Source organism: Hyla sarda, chromosome 1 (assembly GCF_029499605.1).
Source record: "Hyla sarda isolate aHylSar1 chromosome 1, aHylSar1.hap1, whole genome shotgun sequence".
NCBI lineage: Eukaryota > Metazoa > Chordata > Amphibia > Anura > Hylidae > Hyla > Hyla sarda.
In genome coordinates, this window is record NC_079189.1 from 142,836,801 (window position 1) to 142,854,497 (window position 17,697).

Sequence of the window (17,697 nt, forward strand, 5' to 3'; positions counted from 1 at the left end):
TACTTACTCTGTGTGATATTGATTACATCCATTCAATGGTACTTAAAGCTCAGCCTGAAAGAACAGTTCCAGGATGTCAGCTTGTTTTTTTGGGGAAAAAGCAGCTGTATAGTCATTGTACAAATTATATTTAACAATCTGCCCTCAAACCAGTCCCTGAGCACACGAGACATCCCTACAAGGGAAATCAATGCAAGACATGACTTATGGGATTTAGAGTATACTGTATGTAGGAGGAAAATACTCTCTGACAGAAGACCTGCAGGTTTTTATTCCATGCCGTAATGACACATAAGGCTTGGGTTTACACAATGTTTGTTGAAAAGTCATTTTAAAGTGTGTATATAATTTTTCTCATTTGTCATGCCTAAAAGTAGAATAAGACACCAAATCAGGAAAAAGAGTAAAAACTTTGAATGATCGAATATTATGTATCTGTTAGTGGTAAAAGTATGTGATCCTTTGCTTTTGTGCGTTAAAAAATGCATCTAAACATTTTCGGTTATTGATGAATAGTGCTCTAAAAAGACGTATCGGCAGTCATTAAGAGGTTAAATCAAAAAGCTCTATTTTGGTCGTATTGTTGCATTAAACATTGTTCCAGTAGCCTTCTGGTTTGTCCAGGTTATCAAACTACAGACGAGCAGCCACGTTCTCTTTGGAGAGCAGCGGCATTCTCCTAGCATTCCTCCAATACCCACCATTGTTGTTCAGTGTCCTCCTGATTGTGGACACTGGCCAATGTAAGAAAGGCCTTTAGTTGCTAAGAGGTTTCCTTTATGACCTATTTCCTCCATTTGTACACAATCTGTCTGACAGTAGTTGGTGGAGTCCAATCTCTTTAGAGATGATTTTATAATTTTACGCCATGATACATTTCCACAAACATGTGTTGTGAAGATGGTCTTTGATCTGTGTTTTTTAAATATTTTTTGACTTGTTTTTCTTTTAGGAACTGTGTGAACAACTGATGTAGTTTTATGTCAAAAGTATGCAGAAATGTAGAAAATTCTGACGGGTTCACAAACTTTCATGCCCCACAGTAACTGATGTAATAGCTTGAAGTTAAAATGTCCGTCACAGTGTAAGAAATGCACTGATGTAGCTGTTAATAGTAAAATGTGATGCATGTCTGTAGGACTGTCACCTTTGCTAAATTTCATATTACGCCACTGGGTACACTATGCACTTTCCTTATTTTAGCCTCATAAATTTTGTAAGACTTTACAGAATACTTAATCAGATTGCTGATTTCTGTTGCTGACCAGGGATTCAGTACATTTTATTGCATATTGGCTTTTATGACTTCTCTTAGAAGAACCTCTTGTTCTAATAGAGACTTTTGGAAAGTTTGGACATAGCCCAGTGAAGCACTAATGGCTTTTGAAGCTCCACACAAAAGTAATGGTGATCCCCTATAGGAGAACTCTTACCCGCTCCCCCCCCCCCCCCCCGCAAGTTTGAGATGTGCCAATTTTTAGCCGCAGCTCAAACTCCCAGCTCAAACTCACTGTAAACCCAACCGTGTGAATGTACCCTAAATACACTACACTACACTACACCTACACAAATTAAAAAGTAAAGCACTACATATACACATACCCCTACACAGTCCCCCCCCCCCCAATAAAAAAAATGCCTTTTACGGCACTGTTTCCAAAACAGAGCCTTCAGCTGTTGAAAAAAAACAACTCCCAGTATTGCCGGAAAGCCACTGACTGTCCAGGCATGCTAGGAATTTTGCAACAGCTAGAGACACCCTGTTTGGGAAACACTGCCGTGGGGTATTTTTATGGCGGATTCAAATACCCAATTTAGGCCTCAAGTGCGCTTCGCGCTCTCTCGCTTTGGAGTCTGTCGTATTTCAAGGCAACAGTTTAGGGCCACATATAGGGTATCTCCATACTCGGGAGAAATTGCGTTACAAATTTGGGGGGGCTTTTTCTCCTTTTACCCCTTATGAAAAAGTAAAGTTGGGGGCTACACCAGCCTGTTAGTGTAAAAAAAAAAATCTTACACTGACATGCTGGAGTTGCCCCATACTTTTAATTTTCACAAGCGGTTAAAGGTAAAAAAGACCCCCAAAATTTGTAACACAATATCTCCTGAATACGGAAATACCCCATATGTGGGCGTAAAATGTTATGCGGATGCACAACAAGGCTCAGGAGTGAGAGCGCACTATGTACATTTGAGGTCTAAATTGGTGATTTGCACAGGGGTGGCTGATTTTACAGCGGTTCTGACATAAACGCAAAACAATAAATACCCACATGTGACCCCATTTTGGAAACTTCACCCCTCACGGAATGTAACAAGGGGTATAGTGAGTCTTAACACCCCACACGTGTTTGACAAATTTTCGTTAAATTTGAATGGGAAAATGAAAAAAATAATTGTTTTCACTAAAATGCTTGTGTTACCCTACATTTTTCATTTTCACAATGGAGAATAGGAAAAAAGCCCTCCAAAATTTGTAACTCCATTTCTTCTAAGTGAGAACATACCCCATATGTGGATGTAAATTGCTCTGCCGGCGAACTACAATGCTCAGAAGAGAAGGAATGCCATTGAGATTTTGGAGAGAATGTGTCCGAAATTGAAGGCCATGTGTGTTTACAAAGCCCCCATAGTGCTAGAACAGTGGACCCCCCCCCCCCACATGTGATCCCATTTTGGAAACTACACCCCTCACGCAATGTAATTACATTTTTCATTTGCACAGCCCACTGTTCCAAAGATCTGTCAAACACCAGTGGGGTGTAAATGTTCACTGCACCCCTTATTAAATTCTGTGAGGGGTGTAGTTTCCAAAATGGGCTCACATGTGGGGGGGTCCACTTTTCTGGCACCACGGGGGGCTTTGTAAATGCACATGGACCTCGACTTCTATTCCAACCAAATTCATTTTCCTGTCCAAATTTAGCGGAAATTTGTCAAACACCTGTGGGGTGTTAAGGCTTATTGTACCACTTGTTATGTTCCTTGAGGGGTGAAGTTTCCAAAATAGTATGCCATGTGTTTTTTTTTTTTTTTTGCTGTTTTGGCACCATATGGGCCTCCTATTTGCGACTTGCCCCCCTAAAAACCATTTCAGCAAAATTTGCTTTCCAAAAGCCAAATGTGACTTCTTCTCTTCTGACATTGTAGTGCACCAGCAGTGCACTTGATGTCCACACATGGGGTATTTCCATACTCAGAAGAGATGGGGTTACAAAGTTTGGGTGGCATTTTCTCCTATAACCCTTTGCAAAAATGTTAAATTTGGGGAAAACCAGCATTTTAGGGAAAAAATATTCCTTGAGGGGTGTAGTTTGCAAAATAGTATGCCATGTTGTTTTTTTTTTGTTGCTGTTCTGGCACCATAGGGGCTTTCTAAATGTGACATGCCCCCCAAAAACCATTTCAGAAAAACTCACTCTCCAAAATCCCATTGTCGCTCCTTCCCTTCTGAGCCTTGTAGTGCACCCACAGAGCACTTGACATCTACCTATGAGGTATTTCCTTACTCAAGAGAAGATGGGTTACAAATTTTGGGGGGCTTTTTCTCCTTTTACCTTTTTCTCCTTCCAAAAGCAAAAACATGTCAACTTTTACATAGTTACATAGTTACATAGTTAGTATGGTTGAAAAAAGACATACGTCCATCAAGTCCAACCAGGGGATTGAAGGGAAGGATGTAAGGGGATAAGGGAAAGGGATGTAGTTTTATAATTCTGCATAAGCATTAATGTTATTTTGTTCCAGGAATGTATCTAACCCTGCTTTAAAGCTGTTAATTGTTCCTGCTGTGACCAGTTCCTGAGGTAGACCGTTCCATAAATTCGCAGTCCTCACGGTAAAGAAGGCGTGCCGCCCCTTTAGACTAAACCTTTTCTTCTCCAGACGGAGGGAGTGCCCCCTCGTCCTTTGGGGGGGTTTAACCTGGAACAGTTTTTCTCCATATTTTTTGTATGGGCCATTTATATACTTATATACGTTTATCATATCCCCCCTTAAACGTCTCTTCTCAAGACTAAACAATTGTAACTCCTTTAATCGCTCCTCATAGCTAAGATGTTCCATGCCCCATATTAGTTTAGTCGCGCGTATCTGCACCCTTTCCAACTCCGCAGTGTCCCTTTTATGAACAGGCGACCAAAACTGAACAGCATATTCCAGGTGAGGCCGTACCAATGCTTTATAAAGGGGGAGTATTATGTCCCTGCCCCTCGAGTCCATGCCTCTTTTTATACATGACAATATCCTGCCGGCTTTGGAAGCAGCAGCCTGACATTGCATGCTATTTTGTAGTCTGTGATCTACAAGTACACCCAGATCCTTCTCTACCAGTGACTCTGCCAGTTTAATCCCCCCTAAGACATACGACGCATGCAGGTTATTAGTACCCAGATGCATAACTTTACATTTATCCACATTGAACCTCATTTGCCAAGTGGATGCCCAGACACTTAGTCTATCCAAGTCATCTTGTAACTTATGCACATCCTCTATAGACTGTACTGTGCTACAAAGCTTGGTGTCATCTGCAAAGATAGAAACAGAGCTGTTAATACCATCCTCTATATCATTGATAAATAAATTAAACAGCAGCGGGCCCAGTACTGAACCTTGGGGTACACCACTAATAACCGGGGACCAATCAGAGTACGAATCATTTACCACCACTCTCTGGGTACGATCTATGAGCCAGTGTTCAATCCAGTTACAAACTAAAGTTTCCAAGCCCAAGGACCTTAACTTACCTGTCAGATGTCTGTGAGGGACAGTATCAAATGCTTTGGCAAAATCCAGAAACACTATATCCACAGCCATTCCTCTGTCAAGGCTTCTACTCACCTCTTCATAAAAGCAAATTAGATTGGTTTGACAACTTCTATCCTTAGTAAACCCATGCTGGCTATCACTTATAATACTATTATCCCCTATGTATTCCTGTATGTAATCCCTTATAAGTCCTTCAAACAATTTACCCACAATGCACGTTAGACTTACCGGTCTATAATTGCCTGGCGAAGACCTAGAGCCCTTCTTGAAGATTGGTACCACATTAGCCTTGCGCCAGTCCCTTGGCACAATACCAGACACCAGAGAATCTCTAAATATCATGAACAAGGGTACAGATATTACTGAACTTACCTCTCTAAGAACTCTTGGGTGTAGTCCATCCGGCCCTGGAGATTTGCTTACATTTACTTTACTTAACTTACCTTGTACCATCTCTACATTAAGCCAGTTCAATACATTATATGATGTGTTACCAGCACTGACCTGACCAATGTCAGCTCCTTCTTCCATAGTATATACAGAACTAAAGAACCCATTCAGTAGCTCCGCCTTCTCTTGATCGCCCGTGACAACCTCCCCATTATCATTATTAAGGGGTCCTACATGCTCTGTCCTTGGTTTTTTTGTATTTATATATCTAAAAAAATATTTAGGATTAGTTTTGCTTTCTTCGGCCACCTGTCTCTCATTTTGAATTTTTGCTGTTTTTATTACATTTTTACAGATTTTATTAAGCTCCTTGTACTGTTTAAATGTTATAGCTGACCCATCAGATTTGTATTTTTTGAAGGCTATTTTTTTGTTGTTTATTGCTCTTTTAACCTCATTTGTCAGCCATGTAGGATTTAGTTTTAATCGTTTATATTTGTTCCCCATTGGTATATATTTAGCTGTATAGTTATTTAGAGTTGATTTAAAGATGTCCCATTTACCTTCTGTATCAGTATTTGAGAACACCTCCCCCCAGTCTATGTCCTGTAGTGCAGCCCTCAGCCCAGGGAAATTTGCCTTTTTAAAGTTATATGTTTTTGCTTTCCCCGTCTGTCTTTGTTTTCTACATTTTAAGTCAAAAGTAACTATATTGTGGTCGCTATTACCAAGGTTTTCCCGCACAGTTACATTACCAACCAGCTCTGCGTTGTTGGAAATGATCAGATCCAACAAGGCATCACTTCTTGTTGGGTCCTCCACAAACTGGCCCATAAAATTATCCTGCAATAAATTTAGGAATTTTCTCCCCTTTGTAGTTTTAGCCAACCCCCGGCCCCAATCTATATCTGGATAGTTAAAATCTCCCATTATTACCACTGTACCTGCCCGGGCGGCCCTCTCTATTTGTTTATACAGCCGACCTTCTATCTCTTCAGTGATATTAGGGGGTCTGTAAATTACACCAAATATTATTTTTTCAGTATTTCCCTCCTTTTGTAATTCTACCCACAGTGATTCCACCTCCTCAGAATCATCACACACTATGGCATCGTTCACATTGACTTTCATACCACTTCTTACATACAGACAGACTCCACCACCTTTTCTGTTCATTCTATCCTTGCGAAACAATGTAAACCCCTGCAGATTAACAGCCCAGTCATGCGAGGAGTCCAGCCATGTCTCAGTGACCCCAACTATATCAATATGTTCCTCCAGTATCAAGGCCTCAAGCTCCCCCATTTTATTTGCTAGGCTTTATGATGCCAACATAAAGTAGACATATTGTATGTGTGAATCAATATATAATTTATTTGGAATATCCATTTTCCTTACAAGCTGAGAGTTTCAAAGTTAGAAAAATGCAAAATTTTCTAAATTTTTATGACATTTTGGGATTTTTCACCAACAAAGGATGCAAGTAACAACAAAAATTTCCCACTGTGTTAAAGTAGAATATGTCACGAAAAAAGAATCTTGGAATCAGAATAATCGGTAAAAGCATCCCAGAGTTATTAATGCATAAAGTGTTAGTGGTCAAAATTGCAAAAAAGGCTGTGTCCTTAAGCTTAAAAAGGGCTCAGTCCTTAAGAAGTTAAGGATGCAGGGCGTACTTGTACGTCCTGTGCCCATTCCCGGTATTTAAAACGGGGTCACGCCGTGACCCCGCATCATACCGGGTCTGTCCCAGCTGCTATTGATAGCCGGGACCCTGGACTAATAGCGTGCGGCACAGATCGTTGTGCCACGCACCATTAACCCTTCAGACACGGCAATCAAAGTTGATCGCCTCGTCCAAAATGAAAGTAAAAGCTTCCCGGAAGATCAGCTATTACGCGAGCGGAGGCCCCATTACCTTGATCTGTCCCGTCCGATCGGCGTTTGATTGCTACAAGCCTGAGCTCCAGGCTTGAGCAATCAAGCCCCTAGAACGCTGATCCATGCAAAGCTATCGCTTTGCAGGGATCAGGTTAAAAGATCAGTGTGTGCAGTGTTATAGCCCCCTATGGGAGCTATAACACTGCAAAAAAAAAGTGAAAAAAGGGAATAAAGGTCATTTAACCCCTTCCCTAATAGAAGTTTGAATCACCCCCCCTTTTCCCAAAAGAAACTGTGTAAATAAAATAAACATATGTGGTATTGCCGCGTGCATAAGTGTCCGAACTATAAAAATATATCTTTAATTAAACCGCGCGGTCAATGGCACATGCGCAAAAAAATTCAAAAGTCCAAAATAGCGTATTTTTGGTCACTTTTTATATCATGAAAAAATTTATAAAAAGCGGTCAAAAAGTCCGATCAATATAAAAATGGTACCAATAAAAACAACAGAACACGGCGCAAAAAATTAGCCCCTAAACCATCCCATACGCAGAAAAATGAAAAAGTTATATTGGTCAGAAGATGAAAATTGTAAACGTATAAATTTTCCTGCATGATTTTTTTCAGAAGTACAACAAAATCAAACCTATATAAGTAGGGTATCATTTTAACCATATGGACCTACAGAATAAAGATAAGGTGTAATTTTTACCGAAAAATGCACTGCGTAGAAATGGAATCCCCCAAAAGTTAATAAATGAAATTTTTTCTTCAATTTTGTCGCACATTGAATATTTTTTCCATTTCGCCGTGGATTTTTTGGTAAAATGACTGTCACTGCAAAGTAGAATTGGTGGCGCAAAAAATAAGCCATAATATGGATTTTAAAGTGAAAAATTTTAAGCGTTATGATTTTTAGAAGGTGATGAGGAAAAAATGAAAATGCAAAAACGGAAAAACACTGAGTCCTTAAGAGGTTAAACTCCATTTAGTGCGGTCCAGGCTCCAGGGCATCTAAAATGGAGGATCCACATGTGAGGACATGGGGCAAGGAACTCTGGGAAGGCGGGAAGGCAAGGCAGGAAGGCAGGATGACCCTGAATCACATGCAGGATGCAGCCTATCAGCAGCCAGTCACCCCTGTGATGTCACAGCCCTATATAATCAGCAGCCATATTCCGGATTGTCACTTTATCCTTTCACTACAGAGAGATAGGACGGATGTCCTGTGTGTGTTTCACACAGAAAAGCTTTTTCCAGCAGCGTTTCACTTCCCAGTCACATCAGTGTTCTGATGGACGGAGAACAGTATGTTTTTGCACAGAAAATATTTTTTACTGCATTCATTAAAGGGGTACTCCAGCCCTAAGACATCTTATCCCCTATCCAAAGGATAGGGGATAAGATGTCTGACCGCGGGGGTCCCTAGCGGCTATGCAAGTCTATGGGAGGAGGCGTGACGGCCATCACGCCCCCTTCCATAGACTTGCATAGCAGGGGCATGACGCCACACGGGGGCGGAGTCTTGACGTCACAATACTCCGGCCCGGTGGTCGGCACCCGAAGGTTTGTGAGCTGGCAGCGCAGCGTGCAGCTCAAAGAGGTGGGTGCCGAATGCAAGATTGCTGGGGTCCGCGGTCAGACATCTTATCCCCTATCCTTTGGATAGGATACCCTTTTAACCTCCCAGTCACTTTCTACAGCATTGTATTATAGAGAAGGGCAGAGAGCTGTGTGTTGCATCATAAATTTCAACAAGTTGGCTCATCTTGATGAACCTTAAGAGGATGGAGGAATAATATTTCTGCTCAATTCTGTGTCTTTTTTTCCCACAACAAATGGCCCCTATACCCAGCAGTCCTTTCCTAATAGTCTTTGAGAGAGTGCAATTTTGTGTTTAGTACACAGCTTTTTTGTGCTGCAGCACTGTTGTGTACTGCTGGTGTTGTGCAAAAACACATTTTTTTAAAGCATACTGTAGCGCATTTGTCTGCCCTCATAAGTGCATACCACATACGTACTTCTAAGTAGTGTACAATTTTGTACCTGTTAATCTGTCAAGTGCCTAGATACTGTGAAAGTCCAGGCAAAAGTAATCACCTGCTGGAGTTTTACTCCAATATGGGTTTTTCAAAGCGTACTGTAGCACATATTTCATACCACATATTTCATACCACATAACTACATCTAAGTAGTGTTCAATTTTGTACCTGTTAATCTGTCAAGGGCCTACAAAAGTCAAGGCAAAAATAATCACTGACTGGTGTTGTACTCAAATACTTTTTAAAGTGTTCTGTAGCGCATTTTTATGCCTTCATAAGTGCATACCACATATGTACATCTAAGTAGTGTACTATTTTGTACCTGCTAATCTTTCAAGGGCCTAGATACTGTGAAAGCACAGCCAAAAGTACACGCCTGCTGCTGTTCTAGACAAATACTGTTTTAAGCGTAGTGAAGCATATTTTACTCCCCTCATACATTAAGTATGTCAGGCAGAGAAGTGCCAGGACATGCACAGAGGAGTGGCAGAGGCCTAAATTCATCAGGCAGAGGTCGCAGCAGACCAGGGGCGAGTGGCAGCAGGAGTCGTACTGAGAAGCCTGAGCTCCCGGTATCAGCTGGCGGTTGTGTCTCAACCAGCAACCCATCTGCCATCATCGATTGGTTAACACAGTCATCCACTTCATCACAAGTGACATCTGATACTCGCAGTCAACAGTCGGTGGGTTCCTCAGACACAACCCTCAGTTGGCATGGCCCGGGAGCAATCCCTGTCCTCCCATTGCCTCTCTGTTCCCTCCCCTAAAGAAGTATCTTATGCTGTGGATTCAGCTCCACTATTCACTGAAGACGATCTAATAGAGGACAGTCAGCAGCTACTGCCCAGCCAAGAAGTGGAGAAGACATCCACTGCTTCCTCTGCTAGGCGGGCAAGTAGTGATGAGGAGAGTTACGTGGGAGGTGGTGTTGCCAGTGTTCAGGGTCCTGAAGCAGACCCTGTTAAGGAACCTGAGGAAATCATCAGTGATGTGCAGACACAACTCGATGATGATGAAGCCGATCACACTTGGGAGCCGGGTGCAGAAGGGGCTTCATCATCATCAGGAGAATAGGGTTGCAGGTTGCCCATGAGGCAGCAGCTGAGCCAGCAAGGTGGTAGCATGGTTGGCAGTCAGCATGGTGGCAGAAGTGGAAATTCTGGAGCCAAACGTGCCCGGGGGAGACAACCTGCTTTGCGGCAGCCTACCTTCCCGAGAGATAGTGGAACAGGAGTTCCTGGAGACTGCGGCAGTAGCAGTCAATTAGTGCGGACTGTTGGTGGGAAAATCAGCTACTCTACAGTGCAGCAGTTTTTCATCATGCATCCGGAGGAGGTTCACATAGCCACATGCAAGATGTGTCGGCAGAAGGTGAAGCATGGACAGGGTCCCAATGTTGGAACCATGGCCCTGCGTCAACATATGCTTCGCCACCATAAAGTGGCCTGGGAGAACCATGGCTCCGATGTAGTGGTCAAGCTTGCTGCATCACCGAGTGGTACGCCACTCCCTCTTTCAGCCAGCCAGGGCTCCACCACCTCAGCCGAAGGGAGCTGTATGTCACACCCATCTTCTGTCGCTCCAGATGCTCCTGCTGCTCCTACTTTTAGTCCGTCATTCTGCCAACAAATCCATCGGCCAAGCTATGTCCAAGAGACAAAAGTATGCACCCACTCATCCAACGGCGCAGAAGCTGAATGTGCTCCTGTCTAAGTTGCTGGTGCTGCAGTCCCTCCCTTTTCAAGTGGTGGACTCTGCACACATCAGACCACTGATGACTTGTGCCGAGCCGAGGTGGAGAGTGCCAAGCCATCATTGCTTTGCGAAGAAGGCAGTACCAGCCCTGCAAAAATTTGGAAGAGAAGGTGGGCCAGTCCTTGAGCCTGCTGGTGTGTACCAAAGTGCACGGTAGCGCCGATGTCTGGAGGGGTAATTATGGTCATGGACAATACTTGTCCTTTACGTCTCAATGGGTGAATGTGGTTCCTGCACAGCCACAACACCAACTTGGACAGGTCACGCTGCTTCCTCCTCCACGGTCTCAGGCCGTTCGTCCTGTGACAGTGTGCGACTCTGCCTCCTCATCCTCCCCCGTGTCCTCAGCCTCCATTGTACGGACAAGTCTCAGTGCCCCTCCAGCATGCCATGTGTGCAGGGCACGGTGGTTTCATGCTATTCTTCACATAGTTTGCACTTCAGCCACTCGTACACCGCAAAGTACACCCTCCTTGAGCTGCAGCATCAGAACGATATCCCCCAACATAGTCTGATTTGTGAGGTTGCCACACATTGGCATTCCACCCTCCATGTGTTGGACCGACTGTACGAACAGAGAAAAGCCATCACGGATTTCTTGATAATCCAAGCAGATAGGGAAACTCCCCTGTTTAACTTCAATGTGAACCAGTTGCTGCTCATTCGTGAAACCTGCCATTTGCTCAGGCCCTTTGAGGAAGCCACATTATTAGTCAGTCACCAGGATTACGGGATGAACAACGTCATTCCACTGCTTCATTTCTTACAACACGTGTTAGAAACGATGGGTGGTCAGGGCACTGGAGACGTGGCGCCTACATCTAACGGCAACATGAGCCCTGAGGGGGCTGAACTGGAGAAGGAGGAGGGGCACAGTGGAGCACAGTTTAGGTTTTGCCAAATGGGTGTATTTTCTAGTAATCTGACAGGAGAGGAGGAGCAGGAGCAGCCAGAGGTGCTAAAGGGTTATGAGGAAGGCGAGACAGAGGTCCCAGACACACAGTGACAGTATACAGTGCAGAGGCAGGGAGTCCCTCCAAGTTACTTGCACAAATGGCACGATGCATGCTCACTTGCTTGCGCAGTTGCAGCTGAATTGTCACCATTCGGCAGCAGGATGACTTCTGGCTCTCCACCTTATTGGACCCTTGCTACCACCACAAAATAGGGGCCTTTTTTTACACCCACTGAGAGGGAGGACAAACTGACCTACATCAGAGTAATCTTATGCAGTCAGTTGGCCGATGCCTATCAACGTCATCGTCCATCCTCTTGCAGGTCTGAATCGGGGGGGCCCCTGTGCTCACCTTCCCCTGCCATGGCTGCTGGGGAGGGGTGGCAGGAGCAGTACCAGCTCCATCAGCAGCAGCCTGAGTCTACAGTCGCTTATGAGTACCTTTCTTCACCCACATAGTGAAGCAACTCATCAGCAGCAGGTAGACTTGGAGCAGGACCAGTATAAGCAGGTGGTAGCATACCTTTACATGCCCATGCCAACACACCTTAAAGATCCACTGGACTTCTGGGCAGCCAATCTTGATTTGTGGACGCAACTAGCAGAGTTTGCTCTGGAAAAGCTGTCCGGCCTGGACAGTAGTGTGCCATCAGAGCAAGTGTTTAGTGCGGCAGGGGGCCATAGTCACTCCAAGGAAAACTCATCTGTTTACGAAAAATGTGGAGGCTGACCTTTGTGAAGATGAATCAGGCATGGATCAGCCAGGCTTCCCACCCACCAATGCCTGATGCATCAGAGTAGATTGACCATGGTGCCACACCAACACTTCACAAATATTGATAGTGCCAAACAGTTTTAAGGCGCTGCTCCCCAGATACAAACATTCCTCCGCATCAGACCTTTTATCACCCACCTTCATCACCGGGTACTGGTATTGTCACCCTCCACACCACTCTATCACCAGGTCACTTTCAGGACTCCTGATGCTGCTGCCACCTCCAGCCTGTGCCATTCAGCCACTATATGGTCTCTTCTTTCTTCACCAACTCCAGGCTGTGCCATTTAGCCACTAAATGGTCTCCTCATGCTTCAGGCACCTCCAGGCTGTGCCATTAAGACACTATATGGTCTCCTTATGCTGCCACAAACTCCTGGCTGTGCCATTCAGACACTATATGGTCTCCTCATACTTCACCACCTCCAGGCTGTGCCATTCAGACACTATATGGTCTCCTCATACTTCACCACCTCCAGGCTGTGCCCTTCAGCCACCATATGGTCTCCTCATGCTGCCACAAACTCCAGGCTATGCCAATCAGCCACTATATGTTCTACTTATGCTGCCGCCAAATCCAGGCTGTGTTATTCAGCTACTATATGGTATCCTCATGCTTCAGCCAACTCCAGGCTGTGCAATTCAGACACTATATGGTCTCCTCATGCTTCAGCCAACTCCAGGCTGTGCCATTCAGCCAATATATGGTCTCCTCATGCTTCAGCCAACTCTAGGCTGTGCCATTCAGACACTACATGGTCTCCTCATGCTTCAGCCACCTCCAAGCTGTGCCATTCAGACACTATAGGGTCTCCTCATACTTCAGCCACTATATGGTCTCCTCATGCTTCAGCCAACTTCAGGCTGTGCCATTCAGACACTATAGGGTCTCCTCATGCTTCGCCACCTCCAGGTTGTGCCATTCAGCCACTATATGTTCTACTTATGCTGTCGCCAGCTCCAGGCTGTGCCATTCAGCCACTATATGGTCTCCTCATGCTTCAGCCAACTCCAGGCTGTGCCATTCAGCCACTATATGATCTCCTCATGCTGCTGCAACCTCTAGGCTCTTTCATTGTGCCGCCATGGAACTTCTTGTTAGATTGGGTTTTGTGATCATACAGTATTAGTTCAAAGTAAACACTGGGACATTAAACTTTGGAATCTAATATAAATGTTAAATTATAATTTAAAAAAATCGATGTAATCTTTTCAAGACTGAGGCCTTATGGTCTTCAACATCATATTACCTGTGGAATTATCACAAGAATCCAATGAGACAGCTTGGAGCGATAACAATTAATCATAACTCAGAGGGGCGCTGAGAGGCAGGGTCTGGAAAAGGTGGTATCTCGCCTGGCGGAGGGCCGCCAGCTCGATGCTCACCAGAATGGGTACTCAAAAAATTTAAATAAATTCAAATTAAATTAAATTCAAATTACATAAAAAATATCTTTATTCTCTTCAATTTTGACACCATATTGTCTCCCTGCTGCCACATCGACGCTCTGGAGCAGTCATTCTAATAGCAATGCCTGTAATCTGTATTTCATACTGAATAACAGTATAATTTCACCAACACAGCACACTCACTATGCATGTTAGGACAAGGCAAAGTACTCTACACCCCTATTGAGGCTCTCTGTAGGCCAAAAATAGTCGTTTGTAATAGCGATTTAACGCAAATAAATTCGGTCCGAAACTAATTTTGGGGGAAAATTTAGTGAATTGGCTGAATCAAATTTTTCAAAAGTTCTCTAGTTCTCATCTTTTCTGCTGCTGTCAGTTCAGCTACAAGTTGTATACCTCTAAGTCCTAATGTGACATCTCTGCTTCTATCAGTGCTGCTGCCTAGACCTCCATGTATGGCTAAGAACAGGAGCTGAGTTTTAGCAGGTCAGACAGGAGCAGTCAATTCTTAATCCTGGGAGGTGGGCATCTGGGACTCCAGCTTAAGGGGCATGGTTGCAGCTGCAACCTCTGCAGCTTATATAGCTATGCCGCTGAAAGGGAGAGAGAGACATATCATTACCCTAACAAACAAGAATTGTAGGGGAATTGTTTGGGCAGGCCGGCCATAGTATGTAGTACCAAATGTATGCCCTGGCAGAGTGCTGCTAGTTCACAGGAGGAGGTGCCAGCATCAGTGTATGATAACTTTAGTACTGGGAAAACTTAAATCCATATAACTCTTCAAACTGCCTTAGAACTTCAGCCCTGTAGAAAGCCACAGGGAGGCCTGAGGATTGATGGGAGTAGTGACTCAGCAGTCAGACTAACCCTGTGGATACTGGGTAGAACAATGTGGGGTCGCTGGTGCAACCCCAATAGTAGGTGGGGGCATTCTGAGGGTAAGGTGTATCACATAGTCCCTGATCCCAGTGAACAAAACTACAAAGTTATGTACTTTACTGAACCTTTAAAAGGGTACTCCACTTGAAAACATTTTTTTAAATCAACTGGTGCCAGAACGTTAAACAGATTTGTAAATTAGAGGTTGAAAGAAAGTTTATATCAGCTCACCTGATCCCACACGTGCACGGCCAGCCTCTGAAGCAAAGCAAATTTCAGAAGATGGGTGGAGCCAGCACTGAATAAAAGTATCCTTTATTTAGATCCAGGTTAAAATCCTATGGCAGGCAAACAATGTAACACAAGGACAATAGTGCAAGACTGCATAGCTGGAAGTCCTCAAACGCCGACGCGTTTCAGGCCACACGTAGTAATATTTAGCATAACTAAAGCCTAAAACATGAAAAACAGTGCCAGATTTTTACTGCTTCTCCAACATACTTTATAGTTATCACTATTCACTTGAGCAGGTAGCACTAATCAGTCATCTGCCAAACATACTGCCAGATGGTGTTTGGTATTCTAATCTGGACCTCAGGCTTGTGTGCAGCTGCTTGGCGATAGAACTCATCCCATGAAGCTCCTGATGAACAGTTCTTGTGCTCACATTACCTCCAGGGCCGTATTTAACTAGGATGTTAGATTTGCAAGTGAAGTAAATGGTTATTATACACTATGCACTTCACTACTGGGTTGTCCCATTTTCTTAACAAGTCTACACCATGGCGAGGCTACTTTTGCTCTTGCACATGTTATTCCCATGTTACCTTTTCCCATTCCCTCCTATTCCCATGTTATCTCTTTCTGCATCTGCATTAAAAACAACAACATAAATGACAGAATCTGTTATATTTTGATACATTTAATAAATAAATGTGTTGCCAGTATATTCTGGTATACATCCGCTTGCCTGGTTGACGTATATGGTGTCTGCCATATACTAAGTAAATGCAATGAGAATCAGCCTTAAAAAGAATATGTGAAAAAGACAGAAAAATCCACCACAAATAGATCAAGTCATACATACAGATTTATATGCAAATTTTCTGTGGACTTGCTGTAAGACTCACCTATTACAATGTGAATTCAGGCAGAAGAAACAGGCATGGTGGCACATCTACATATTCCATTTTGATCTAATTGCTTCTCAGCATAAATTCAAAAACTAACAGGTTGTTAGTATACATTTTGATCAAAAGGTACAAGCCCACTCGCCACGTCAAGGCCACCTAATTTGAGTGGGTCCCTAACATCCCTAGCATAAAATGGCGTAGCACTGCACGGCGACCACCACCGCAGGGACACCAGTGCCCACAGGGGGAACAACCCACTGGCAGAGTGGCCCCATTGCCGCTCAATCCAGTCCATGGGTTTCACCTCCCCACAGACACGGCGCCACACCACCAGTGTGAACAGGGTGTTAAAGCTCACTTACCATGGGCTCCCAGTCAGACTGGGAGGCTGCTAGGAAAGAAAAGGCCCTTGTGTAGCTAACTACTACTTATATAGGGTTGGGCTGAGGGGGTGGGGCAGAGTGCAGACACATGTTAAAACAAAAAAAAGTAGGGTATAGAAAACAATGTGAATTCAGGTAGAAGAAACAGGCATGGTCGCACATCTACATATTGCATTTTGATTTAATTGCTTCTCGGCATAAATTCCAAAACTAACAGGTTGTTAGTATACATTTTGATCAAAAGGTACAAGCCCACTCGCCACGTCAAGGCCACCTAATTTGAGTGGGTCCCTAACGTCCCTAGCATAAAATGGCATAGCACTGGGCGGCGACCACCACCGCCGCGACACCAGTGCCCACAGGGGGAACGACCTACTGGCAGAGTGGCCCCAATGCCGCTCAAACCAGTCCATGGGTCGCACCTCCCTACAGACACGGCGCCACGGCAGCAACGGACGCCGCACAGCACCACACCAGTGTGAACAGGGTGTTAAAGCTCACTTACCATGCGCTCCCAGTCAGACTGGGAGGCTGCTAGGAAAGAAAAGGCCCTTGTGTAGCTAACCACTACATATATAGGGTTGGGCTGAGGGGGTGGGGCAGAGTTCAGACACATGTTAAAACAAAAAAAGAGGAGGGGATAGAAAACACAATGTGAATTCAGGTAGAAGAAACAGGCATGGTCGCACATCTTCATATTGCATTTTGATCTAATTGCTTCTCAGCATAAATTCAAAAACTAATAGGTTGTTAGTATACATTTTGAAAAAAAGGTACAAGCCCACTCGCCATGTCAAGGCCACCTAATTTTATGCTAGGGACGTTAGGGACCCACTCAAATTAGGTGGTCTTGACGTGGCGAGTGGGCTTGTACCTTTTGATCAAAATATATACTAACAACCTGTCAGTTTTTGAATTTATGCTGAGAAGCAATTAGATCAAAATACAATATGTACCGTATTTATCGGCGTATAACACGCATTTTTTAGGCTAAAATTTTTTGCCTAAAGTCTTCCTCCGTGTTATACGCTGATAAGCCGCTGCAGTTCAATGATTTAAAGCGGGCGCTTTAAATCATTGAACTGCAGTGGCTTTTTCAGGTGCAGAGACCGCCAGCGCTGCCGACTTCTCTGCCCCTGCCTGTCCTGGGGTCCCTGCTGCCCCCTGCTATCGGCGCTGCTGCCCCTTCTCTCCCCCTTTCTATCGGTGCCGCTGCCCTTTCTCTCCCCCTGACTATCGGTGCCGCTGCCCCATTGCCGGCGCCGATAGCCAGGGGGAGAGAAGCAGCGCCGGCAATGGGGCAGCGGCGCCGACAGACAGG